General features: G+C 35.0%; 1 long non-coding RNA gene across 1 annotated transcript; it reads right to left on the bottom strand.

The window, feature by feature from the left end:
* Positions 1-3,315: 3,315 nt before the first annotated feature.
* LOC145141272 (uncharacterized) lies at positions 3,316-5,895 on the bottom strand. The gene is made up of 3 exons (XR_013722546.1): positions 4,913-5,895; positions 4,240-4,340; positions 3,316-3,407 (listed from the first exon to the last, which is right to left on the bottom strand). It is a non-coding gene; the product is annotated as an uncharacterized LOC145141272 (long non-coding RNA).
* Positions 5,896-12,695: the final 6,800 nt, after the last annotated feature.

The following is a 12,695-nucleotide window of genomic DNA, read 5'->3' as shown; positions in this document are numbered from 1 at the left end:
TTTCTTTAAGAAATATATAATTTCATTTCATATCAAAACCTCGGGATGTCATGTTCCGATACAGATCAAAAGCATAAACAAGACATTATAAGCTTTTCAACAGTTATTTACAACTACTGGCCTATAATCCAAAAATCTCTCATCATCCTCCGACTATGCTCGGGGTCCACTACCTGTAACATAAAAAGCTGAGTGGGTCAGGCTTGGGAGCCTGGTGAGCATATAGGGTTTTCAACCCACAATAATAATAAACTTATTAAGTTCATCAATCAACAATAACCCTGATTACCCGGTCCCGTTATCCTCACTTCACGTCCCTAAACACTTATCACAAGGGACCTAGCCTAAAGAATATCATCGGGATTGACACTACTGCTAAGGGGTTTCCTCAGCCATACATGTCCTAAAGGCAACCATGAGGGGGATGGAGTACAGCGAATGAACACCCAAGTTCATTAACACCTACAGGTTGCGGGCCTGCCAGCGTTCCACTGGACTGTCTAGAAAAGTCTGTGGTCGTCATCCAAACTCCGCTAGATGATTGGATCACAATCACATCGAGGCCTCTCATCATTTTATTTCATCACACATCAACTATCTACCCATGTTTTACCCAACATATTTGTAGATAAAAATACATATACAGTTTAAAACTTGTATAAAACATCTATTCAACAGTCACCTCAATTAAACAATTAATATAATTACACGTAGCACGTATTTTATAGAAAATACTTCATATCTAGGTGTAAGATGAAGGTGACTATATACTCACTTGATTTACTGAAAATCGGGCAGCAATTCGTTTCCTAAAACGTTCGTTTCTAATAAAACCGGGAGTTTTATTGAGAAACCGGGCTCTGCAAGGGTCGGACTTCGAAACCGAAAAGATAAATTTCTCGGGCTTCTCGGGCACTTCGGGGGCGTATTCCCGGGGTTATAATTGATACCGGGGCTTTGGGGGATGTTAGAATGAAGGAAATATTGAAAAAGGGGTAAAAGATGGCAAATTTCCAAAAGTATCCGAGAAGGCTCGCAAGCCTTCTATTTATAGGGAGGTCCGAAGTCGGCTAAGGAAGCATGAGTCAGCAGCAAGGACACGCGGCAGCAGCATGGCGAAGGCGCGCAGCACATGGCTCGCACGTGCGAGGGTCTCGGTGTCGGCCTCTGATTGGAGAGAGGTCTAGTCCGAGGCTTCGGACGTGGCACCATATGCGAAGCTCGGACGCGTCATAGAGGGGTACAAGGCAGCTCCTGATTGGCCGAGCCTTCGGTCAAGGGAGAATGTGACACGCGTCGACAGGTGGCCTCGGATGACTCAGCAGTTCGGACACTTGGCACGATTTGGGCGAGGGTGACGTGGCCGGAGCCACCTATGCGAAATTTCTCGATTTTTGTGGAAAAACTTCTAAAATCCATAACTTTCGCATACGAGCTCCGTTTTTTACGTTCTTTATATGCACGCGTAGGTAAAATTACGCTCTACAACTTTCGTTTAGACTTCGTCGGCTAATTTTGACTTTAATTTTTATATTATTATTTTTAACAGACCGGGACAAGAAATCCGTTAAAAATTCATAACTTCTTCATCCGAAGTCCGTTTTCGTCTGTCTTTTTACCGATGTGATACTATTGACGAGACCTTCGATTCTCTTTTAGGTCGTGTCGGCTAAAAATCACTCGATCTAAAATTCGAGTTTTTAGCTGTCTACTGCTAAGCTGAAACTTCGAAAAATCATAACTTCCTCATACAAAGTCAGATTTGGGCGTTCTTTTTATAACTACTCTCGGTTTAACGAACACTACGACTTTCGTTTAGATCACTAAGGCTAAAAAGTAGTTTATCAAAAACTCACTTTTTACGTCATTCGGCACCGTGCCGGTTTTGTCGTGAAACTTCGACAGGTCATAACTTCTTCGTTATAACTTGGATTTTGGTATTTTTTATATATCTGTAATCCTTCGCACGACCACTACAACTTTTTTAATAGATATCGGCTTTATCTAATATTTATTTTTGACGCTCATTTTTATTCTTAATTAATTAAACCCTAATAATTAAGCATAAAACACATAATTCACATAATATTCACATAATTCCTTTTCATTTCCTCAAAATGAGTTACAAAGGTTAACCTAGATTATAACGTCAATATTAATGTCTAGCCTAGAAACACGGACATTACAATAGAATTACATCCAAGACCTTTGGAGCGGAGCTGCATTATTGTAAGGCCTTGTGACTTCGCCTCTAGCAATAAAAATAAGGCTTGCAGGTAAAGGTTAAAGGCATGAACAATGGGTAATATCCTCCATAATTTATTTATTTTACATTTTTGATCTGTATATGATAAAAAGGAATAGACAGAGAAATAAGGTTCAAACAACTAAAAAAGCCTTCAGAAGTTGAAAAACAATTAGAAATGTTAAAAAGGTTACAAAAGACTACCTATGGGTTCTCCTCTTTTTACAAAAGTGTGAACAACAAGGTTTTAAGGTCGCACATTGCGGCGGAAGGTTAAGCGATCAATTTTTTATACAATATGTTTAAAGTTTAATTTCACGTTGTTTGATAGATTTTAATTTAGAATGTTGGTGGAGAGTGCATAAAATGTATTTTGGTATGTTATATGTTTTGAAACATGTCTTCGTCATAGAAATGAAAACATCTTTAAGTTTAAATAACATCGTTGTAATTGGATAGAATTTTCAAAGTACCATTTTGTAAAATGTTAATTAGAAGAAACAAAAGTTGAATGTTATAATAAACAAATCAATAAAAGTAGAATGCTCATATTAAATACACAAGTAAGTATGATGCTATTTCTTGTATTTAATCCTACAACACAAACATAAAAACAAAATGAGCATATACATATCCTATAACTGTTAATCATGTAAACATTGTTTTTTTAAGGCATTCTACTCACTTATAGCATGAAAACATTGTTTTTTCTATTACATGACAATTTTTTTTTTAATTTTACTACATTAGGACCATTTTTGTATGTTTTCATTAAACCATTACACATGAGCCATTTGTATGATTTTATTATTACACGGTGTCCATTTTTGTTTTGTTTTGTTTTTTTTTTCTCTTTCAATGGAATCAACATTCCATTCCTTTAATTTCATCATATCGAACATTAAAGGTAATGACATTTACTTATTCTCCCATTAGTATGTAAAAGAAAGATTTATCAAACCTACTTAGCATTGGTAAAACATTTATCAAATACCAATCATGAATCGCGAGCGTTTCAATTATTGGTCATAAGCATGTGCCATAATACATTTTACCTCCCAGGAACTGGTATATGATCCATTAAATTACAAACACCTTGACACTTAATTGCTTAAAAAATAAGGTTGATCCGCTTGTCCCAATATTTTGCCGGCTGTTTCATCTGTGTTTATATCAAAACAAACAAAATATTTAAAAAAAATAGATACCTTATGGCTAGATATTTTAAAATAATCAATAAAAATGTCTCAAATAAATATGAATAATGATAGAAAAGATGATGGTTTATTTTTATAAAGTCAATAGCAAAAATGAATGAAGATTAAATATGTAATTAAATGCATCGACCCTTCAACATCACAAACCATATCATAATCACAGTTTCAGTCAAACTCTTAAAGCCAATATGCATAAATTGAGTATGCAAAAAAATCACTGCTTCTCAAATTGCATTTTTTATTCAAATCTATACATCATAGCCATGGATGCAAGTGAATGGTTGATTCATAATTAAGTGTTTAATTAGGAAATGCATGCACTAACTTTAAATTTTCTTTTTATAACATCTATAGTGTAGTAGTAATACATATTAATTATTTTTTTATAATTATAGTGCGTACTCTTGTTAGAAATCTTGAATCTGTCATTTGTGTAGGTGGTACAAAACCCGATGTTTCGACTTTTGGTGTCGACCAATTTGACGATTTTGACCCTAGTGAAAAGAGATTTATGTATCATATTTTAACCAGTGGATGTTTAGTAGTTTTCTATGGTACTTTCGAACATACCTAACAAATCACTCATGAACTGCCAATATATAGTTGAATGTTAATCTCCTACGTATATCTTTCCTATTGCTCATCTCCACATTCACATACTAATTGAACCCTATCCATATATCAAATGCTCTACATTGACTGAAATAAACACTAAATTAAAGAAACACATGAAAAAAGATGAAGAATGAAAAAAATTTAAAATTTGAACAATTGTACCTCGTTAGGCTTCTTGCGAGAGCTAGTTTTTCAGATGAAGCAGGGTTCCTGTCCCAACTCCAGTACGTGCTTGATTTCATTAGGATCGAAAAACTTACCGCCTGAAACGTTAAAATGGTGGCCAGAACATTGATCAACTGTACCTCATGCTTAAAAAGTTGTACATTTGCTAACCTGGACCAGTCATTTTTCTACTTCTATTCAAATATTTCATTATTCAAATAAGAGTTGGGAGTAGATTTTATGAGAACTACTATCTGTTATGGAGGCAACGATGAGATGCTCAAAATAGATAATGGACTTAGATTTTTAGGTTTACAAAAAAGGAAGAATGTATCCAAGGATCCAAGCACGGTGAAGATAAATGTTTCTTTAAGTTCACTTTAGGAACAGTAAGAACATCATTTGTGAGCGGCATGACATTGGCTGGAAGAGTGTGCAGCCATGGTCAGCCAATGTCATGAGTTATAATGCCCTAGCTAAAACGATTCATTACACCAATAAATATACAAATTAAGAATCAAAAGCATACCTGTTAAAAGAAAAAAAGATAGAGAACCCGGTGAATCAGAAGGTAGATTGATTTTGTACATCTAGCGTATTCAAGAACTTCATGGAATTGAACACGAAAAACGAAATCAAATGATTAAAAAACATAGAAAAATTTAATTACCTGCTAATACTTGATAACATTCTAGAGCACCAAAAAAGAATCAAAATCTCGCCAAGCTCCTCACTTCTGGCAGAAATCAAAGACGCCGTACTTATTTCACAGACTCTGACAAAATCAAAGACGTCATACTCCTCATTTAACCGAAGATAAAAGATCTAAAAAGTAAAAACAAAAAAATAACATAAATCGAGCGACATAGCATCAGGGGTTGAAAGATCTGGAGGATGGCGGTGTTGGGATGTCTTTCGCATCCATCTCGAGATGGGTTATTCGAGGATGATGAAAGAGTGGCATCAATTTTTGGGGGATATCTAGGGTTTTTCTTAATCTTGAATGGAGAGAGGCAAAGAGACGCATTTTGGTTGCAGAGAGGAGGAGAATCAATTTAGCTTAACGATTCGACATCATCAGATTTGTTTGTAGAGATAGAGAGAGACAGTTCGAGAAGATGATTTTTACCAACATCCTATCTTCCAAGAACTCATTCCTCTTCAAAGTTATTCATCTGCTACTACTGCAACAAAAATTCAAAATTTTAAAATTAACTCAGTAAGATCTGGTTGAGGTGTAGAGAGATAATCAAGATTAAAATGTAAAAAGTATATATAAATTAAAGAAATGACCAATGAAAAGTGTTTGTTTATCTGTGACAATAGTTCTAGTGGCGGTCGACGGAGGTGATGGCTTCGGGAGTTCCGACAGAGACGATGGAACAAATGCTTGAGTGGGTCATGGAGGACATTGATGGAGAAGACGAAGGTGTGGGGAGGCGGCATCAATTATGCTGAAGATTTCCATTAGGGTTTGTTTGTTGGTGGAAGAAAGAAAAACCGTGGTGGTAAGTACGACGTAACTGAGGGGTGGTCTTAGGGTTTTTTTTACCGAGAGAAGAAGAAAACTCGTTTAGTAGAAAGAGAAACGGGATGATTTCTGCGAAGGAGAAGAAGAACGGATATAGGGGAAGGGGGGCAACAACTGAAATGATTTTTTCCGGGATCTTAGGCTTCTTCACAACTCATCATTTGGACTAAAGAACTCGGTCAAACCAGAAGTTTATATGCATTGGTTAAGTGTACTTCATTCGTTCATGTTTTGTACAACCTTAAAAATATTATTATTTTATTGATGGCTACTTGTATTATTGTCTTAATGATTTGAACGTCTTAAAAAATAGACAAAACTGCACAAATGATTCCTGTGGTTAGCTGAAAATTGTCACTTTGGTCCAAAAAGGTTTGGACTAGCACCAGAGGTCAAAACTTTTCATTTTGTTGCGAGTTTGATCCACTTTTCTATAAACTTTTTCATAATGACTATTTTGCCCTTATTTTTTTTTCTTTTTCAGTTTTTTTATTATTTAAATACTTTTTATGATTAAAAGAAAAAAAGAAAAAAGAAAATTTTCATTTTCTATTTTATTTTTATAATTTTTTATAACAAAATAAAAAAAATAAAAATAAAAAATCTCTCTCTCTCTCTCTCTCTCTCTCTCTCTCTCAGAGAACGTCACTACCCTTACTCCCTCACCCAGGCTTTACTCTCGCCGGAAATTGTGAACACCACAGGCAGAAAAGATGAACACCACCGACAGAAAAGATGAACGCCACCAGATCGAAGCTCTGGTAGCGAAACCCTAACCCTAAAAGTTCTAGGCTGTGACACAAAGATCGAAACTAGGGATTGAATCGACCGCAACCTCTGAAAACCCTACGGTTTTAGGAAATGAGAATGGCCGCAGCCTCTGAAGCTGAAGCTCACCTGAGGGTCGTTTGATGGAGCCAGGAGGGTCGAGAGACGGCGTGGTCGGTGCTAAGGCTTGTGTTCTGTTCATCTTGAAACCGTCATCGTCTTCTTTCTTCTTCTGATTCAATCGGTCAGCAACACACGAAGGAGGAATAAGGACTCCGGTCCTCTGCCTTTGTCTGATTGAGAAGAGGGACCCGATTGGAAGCAGCAACAGATTGAGGGGGATGTCTTTTTACCAACAACAATGCAATACCGGAGGCAATCGTCAAGTCTCTGAATCAAGAATCATCAGCTACGACATCCATGTTCAAGAATCAATAATCATCACCAGAAAAGTCCAAGTTCAAGAAATCAAAAACCAAAAAAAGTTTTAGGATTACTTCTCTATAACTCAAGAATCATCAGTTATGTCATCGATTCAAAATCAGATCTAAATAGAGTCAAAGCTCTGTCATTTGTTTAGTGTTGAGGAAATTGGTCCATGGTGATATCAGATGTGGTAGCTGCCGCCGATTTGGAGGTTGGAGGTGAAGTTCTAAAAATTTCCTAGGTTAGGTTAAAGAAGATGATTTTGTTACAGGTTCTGGGTTTGAAGATTCCCACAAATTTTATGATTTTGTTACAGGTTCTAGATTTGAAGATACCCATAAATTTTACTGATTCTGTTCACGGTTAATCTAGAGATTGAATATGAAGTTTTGAAAAATCCTAAAGAGTTTATTGATTTCATTTGGTGATTGGATATGAACATCTAGACGATCGACTGCAGATTTTGATTTGTTAGAGAGAGAGAGAGAGAGAGAGAGAGAGAAATTTAATTTAATTATTTATTTTTTTATTTTTTCAAATCTGAAAATCAGGAAAACAATTAACAAAAAAGAGAAAATCATATTAAAAAGGGTAAATTCGTCATTTTGAAAAAAATCAGAATAGATTGGACCAAACAAGCAACAAAATGAAAACTTTGGACCAGTGGTGCTAGTCCAAACTTTTTTGGACCAAAGTGGCAATTTTGAGCAAACCACAAGGACCATTTGTGCAGTTTAGTCTAAAAAAATATTATTATTATATTGAATCTATTTATAGAAATAGTGAGATTTCTTTTATTAGATAGTAAAGATATATATATATATATATATATATATATATATATATATATATATATATATATATATATATATATATATATATATATATATATAGGTAAGTTCAATTGAGAAAATAAAAAAAAGTTAAGAATGGGGGAATCATTCTCAGTCACTCATTTATTTTTGCCGCAAAAGTCCCCGTCGTACCAGCGGAAATGGGAAAGGAATAGACATGTATTTTCAACAAAACATATTTTCTTAAATTATGCTAATAATTACCTTAATATATACAAAACATAGTTTTTTCGTTTTTTTTTTAATTTTTAAGAATATATTTTTATCGAAAAAAGATTTTAAATATACCAAAATTCATGATTTTTTATTCTCTACAAATAGACATCCATATTGATATAGTTTTAAGATAAAATAAAAAAATTATTTTTTTTATATTTTCAGCTATCGATATTCATAAGTGAATAAAAATGCATCAAATTTTTATTACAGTACATTCGTTATTCACTTATCAATAAAAAGTATGATTAATTTTTTTTTACAATTTAAGTATCATTCATATATGAATATAACATATAATAAACATAGTATATTCATATTTAAATATTAGACGATGCATTCACTTGTGAATATTACATAGTATATTCACTTGTGAATATTAGATGATATATTCACTTATGAATATTATATGATATTTTCATATGTGAATATTACATAGTATTACATGGTATATCACATGTGGGTATTGCATAGTATATTCACTTGTGAATATTAGATGATATATTCACTTATGAATATTACACAGTATATTCACATATGAATATTACAAGGTGTTTTCACAAATATATATATATATATATATATATATAATTTTTATATGTTATTCACATATGAATAACATACAGACTTGCATATTTTTTTTGTTTTAATAATCATATACTGATTCAGGTGAAAAAACATATTCATATGTGAATATAACGTGATAATTTAGTTTATGCATTTCATCAAACAGTTGGAGTGCATACAAGTTAATTTTTTTAAAAATGTTAAAAACATGATACTTTGGCTGGTGGGGGAGTGTTCCTCTAGAAATGTTGGTCCTGTTGATTGTAGGAAGCTACAATGTGGTGGTTTTTCATCGTCGGCGCCGTCATCTGCTCCTACTCCAACTTCACATTCTGTTCCCATTACACTAGTGGTTGCCATGGAATTTGATCCATGTAACGCTGCTTATTTTCTCTTAGCGGTTGTCGGATAAGGACAAAGATGAAGTTCGAGGTCGCCGTTGTCTGAGATGGTGATGATAACCCTAATCGGAGTTAGATCTGCAATGGTGGTGCTAAATCGTCTCCTCTGACGGCGGTGCCAAATCGTCGCCATCAAGTGGATTTCGTGACCCAGATTCACGGTTGCTTATGTGGTAGGATGAGAGATGTAGTGGTGATGTGTAGATTAGAGACGAAGATATTGATGGAGTCCAAGACAAATTTGCCACCGCTCATTAATGTATTTGGATTATTTACAAGTTTGCCACCGTGTGTTTTTTAAGCTCATTAAATGATTGGCTGAGAATGGTTCCCCCATTCTCAACCTTTTTTTCTCAATTGAACCATCCTCTCTCTCTCTCTCTATATATATATATATATATATATATATATATATATATATATATATATATATATATATATATATATATATATATATATATATATATTTATATATACATCCTAAGATACCTTTGTGAACCGTTATTTTCTATCATTGGTGGATTTTTTTTAATAAAAAACTGGGATTTCGATTAGGGTTACGTGTGCTGCCTTTTGTTTTCCACCGCCTAGATACGTGTCCGCCTTTGTTTTCCACCACTTAGATACGTGTCCCATGCTTATTTTTCCCACCAACAATCTACCATTTTTTTATCTACTTTATATTCCACTTTTGAAACTCTGTGCTGGAAGAACTCAAAGACCGCATTGTGCTAATAAGGGGGCGGATTCAGACGATTCGCAAAGAATCCTTTGTTGACATTGAAGGAGTGGTAAAAGTTCCCCCACAAGCCATTAAAGATACCTTTCGGCAGATGAAATACATAAGTGTTTTTTTTTTTCAAATACTTTTCTCTAACTTTTGAACCAACAACACTAAGCATTTGTAGTTAATTGATAGGATGAAGTTCAAGTTAGGAAGATTTATTGTGTAAATAGGGTTGCTGCTATTCTTTCTATAAATGTTGAAGATGCTTCCAGAAGTGAAGCGCAAATAGAGAAGTCTTTGGAGGTAAATTATGAAGAATACAAAATCAATCTGCAAAAATTTGTAACTATTTTGTAGATTTTGTAACTCTTTTGTAGGTTTTATATATTATCGATGGAGATGGTGCTGACCACCGAATACGGGAGCGGTGGCGTCCAGTCGGAGATGCCGACTCTAATCTCAACCTTCTTCGGTAGGTTAGGAAGCAACACGTACCTGTTCTGTTCTACTCCACCGACTCACTCTACCTCACACCTACTTCACAGCTACTGCTTCCTCTCCCTCTCAGATTAATCATCCTCTTTTATTGCTTATCTACCAATCGACTCCAAAGAGTAACAGAAAAGGAACGACGACGACTGTGATCAACATTGCCTTACCCACTACTCACCAACTCTGCTTCCTTTGTCGTTCCTTTCCGTCTATTAAAACCCTAATTTTCATATGGGTTTTGTGGATTGGTTTTTGGTTGATTCGCACATGACCTAACCACAAACTCTTATAATCAACGATTTTCCCTTGCCCAGGTTATCTTGAAGGTTCCGAAATTATTTCAACTCTTTTCTATTACTAAAAATCTATAAAAAAAAATTGAGTTTCAGGTTTTTTTGGGGAAATCTCCAGAAAAGTCTCAATATTTACGGAAAAGTTACACTTTAATCCCAAGATTTTTTTTTGAACGAAAAAGTCCTAAAAACTGGCAAAAATTTATAGTTTGACCCTTTTTGACCGGTTGAAACCGATACCAAATTAATTTTGGACTATTTCGTAAACTAACCCAAAATATTGGGACTTTTCTGTAAACAAAAATATTATGACTTTTTTTGCAAACAAAACCCTTATTATTATTATTATTATTATTATTATTATTAAAAATATAAATAAGATTACTATTTTTTGAACTTGTATTATTAATATTGTTAATAAAACATATAAATGCATTTAAATGAAAAAATAATGACGTTGTTTAAGGGTGGAGGTGGAGGAGATGGTGATGATTTTAGCATTGAAATCATAAACTTTTGTTTGTATATTTTTACTTTGTATATGTTCATTTCATAATTGTTATTATTGTTTTCAATTCAGAATATTAATACTTAACAATTTAAAAGAAATTGCATATTTGTAAAATTGTTTATAAATAGTTTAAGGTAGAAAGATTTCTCACTTTGTATATAAAATTGTTTAAGGTAGAAGAATTACTTTCCAAATCCAACATATCCACTACAAACATCTACATAGGTAGCCTATATCAAAATTCAAAAGTATTAATTACAACATCCGACTCCCAGGTATAATATATATACATTTATTTATGAGTTGTTTAACCAACTCGACGAGTTGGATGCCCCAACTCGTCGAGTAGAGGCGGATTGACCACGTGGGTTTTATGACCAACTCGACGAGTCAGAGAGACCAACTCGGCGAGTTGGCGATGTGAGAGGAAACCCTAATTCTCCGGGGTTGGGCCCTATTTAAAGGACCTTAATCCCTCATTTCCGCCTCACCAGCCACCTTACTCCCCTGTGTGAAACCCTAATCGCCTATATTGGGCTAAGAGAGAGAGAGAGAGAGAGAGCTAATCTTTGGGCATTTTAGTACACTTTTTGAAGATGAGAGTGGAGTATTGAAGCATGGATCGAGAAGAGACTGTTGGATCTGGTGTTAATTCGTCTATAGCTTCTGTTAAAGGTAAAAAGTCTTCACCTTGCTCATTGTTGTGATTAGATCTCATTTTTCATGGAGTTTAGGGCTTATTTCATCTTTTCAAGAGGCTTTGAGTGTATTCAACTCACCAAGAGTTTGAGACTTCAGATCTAGACCTTGTAAGGTTCCTAGAGTCCAAAGGTCCCAGCTCTATCCAACTATAGAGTAGCTTTTATGCGTAAGACCCTAAATGGAGTTTGTTTTGGAATTTCAAGCCCTAAGTGTCATGCATGGACGTAAAGATTGTATCTTTACGTAGTACTTCAGCCTTGGGAGGCTAGATCTAGAGTTTGGGGGTTGTAAATCTGACTTGAAACGTCTGAATGAGAAATAGGACTTAAGGGACTCACCGAGTTGATGAGCCAACTCGACGAGTCGGCTAGGGTTTTCCCCGATGAGTCTGACATGAGTAACTCGGCGAGTTGATGAGACAACTCGACGAGTTAAGTTGGGTTTTCGCGACTTTTCTGAAGGAACAAGGGGACTCGACGAGTCAAATAGATGCACTATACGAGTCGGGTCAACATGGTCTATTGACTTGAGTGTTGACTTCAATTGACTTTAGGGTTTGGTCAAGACAGGGGTACGGTGACCATGGAGGGGTAGAATGGTCTTTTACCCATTCCAAGTGTTCGAGAGAGAGAATAGCCTTTGGTTATTTAGAGTTGTGAATAGAGTGTTAATTAGAGATAATTATCATATGTGTTAGGCGGAGGCTAGATCGGTGATTCGTGTACGAGATTCATTTGTTTGCTTACGAGGTGAGTCTTCTCACCATACTTACCTAAAGTGGTAATCTTTGTGTGACCGGAGGGTCTTATGTGTTTATATTGAGTATTGTGATATCATGCATTATGTCTTTGTGATTTATGTTGTGTATTATTCTGAGCTTACTGAGTTAGGACCGGAGGGTTCCACTGAGATACATTGACCGGAGGGTCTTATTTGAGTATGACCATGAGAGGCTAATGAGATGT

This window comes from Lactuca virosa, chromosome 9 (genome assembly GCF_052849685.1).
Source record: "Lactuca virosa cultivar CGN04683 chromosome 9, Lactuca_virosa_CGN04683_v6, whole genome shotgun sequence".
Lineage (NCBI taxonomy): Eukaryota > Viridiplantae > Streptophyta > Magnoliopsida > Asterales > Asteraceae > Lactuca > Lactuca virosa.
Note: the sequence above shows the minus strand (reverse complement) of the source record. Positions and strands in the feature narration are given on the sequence as shown.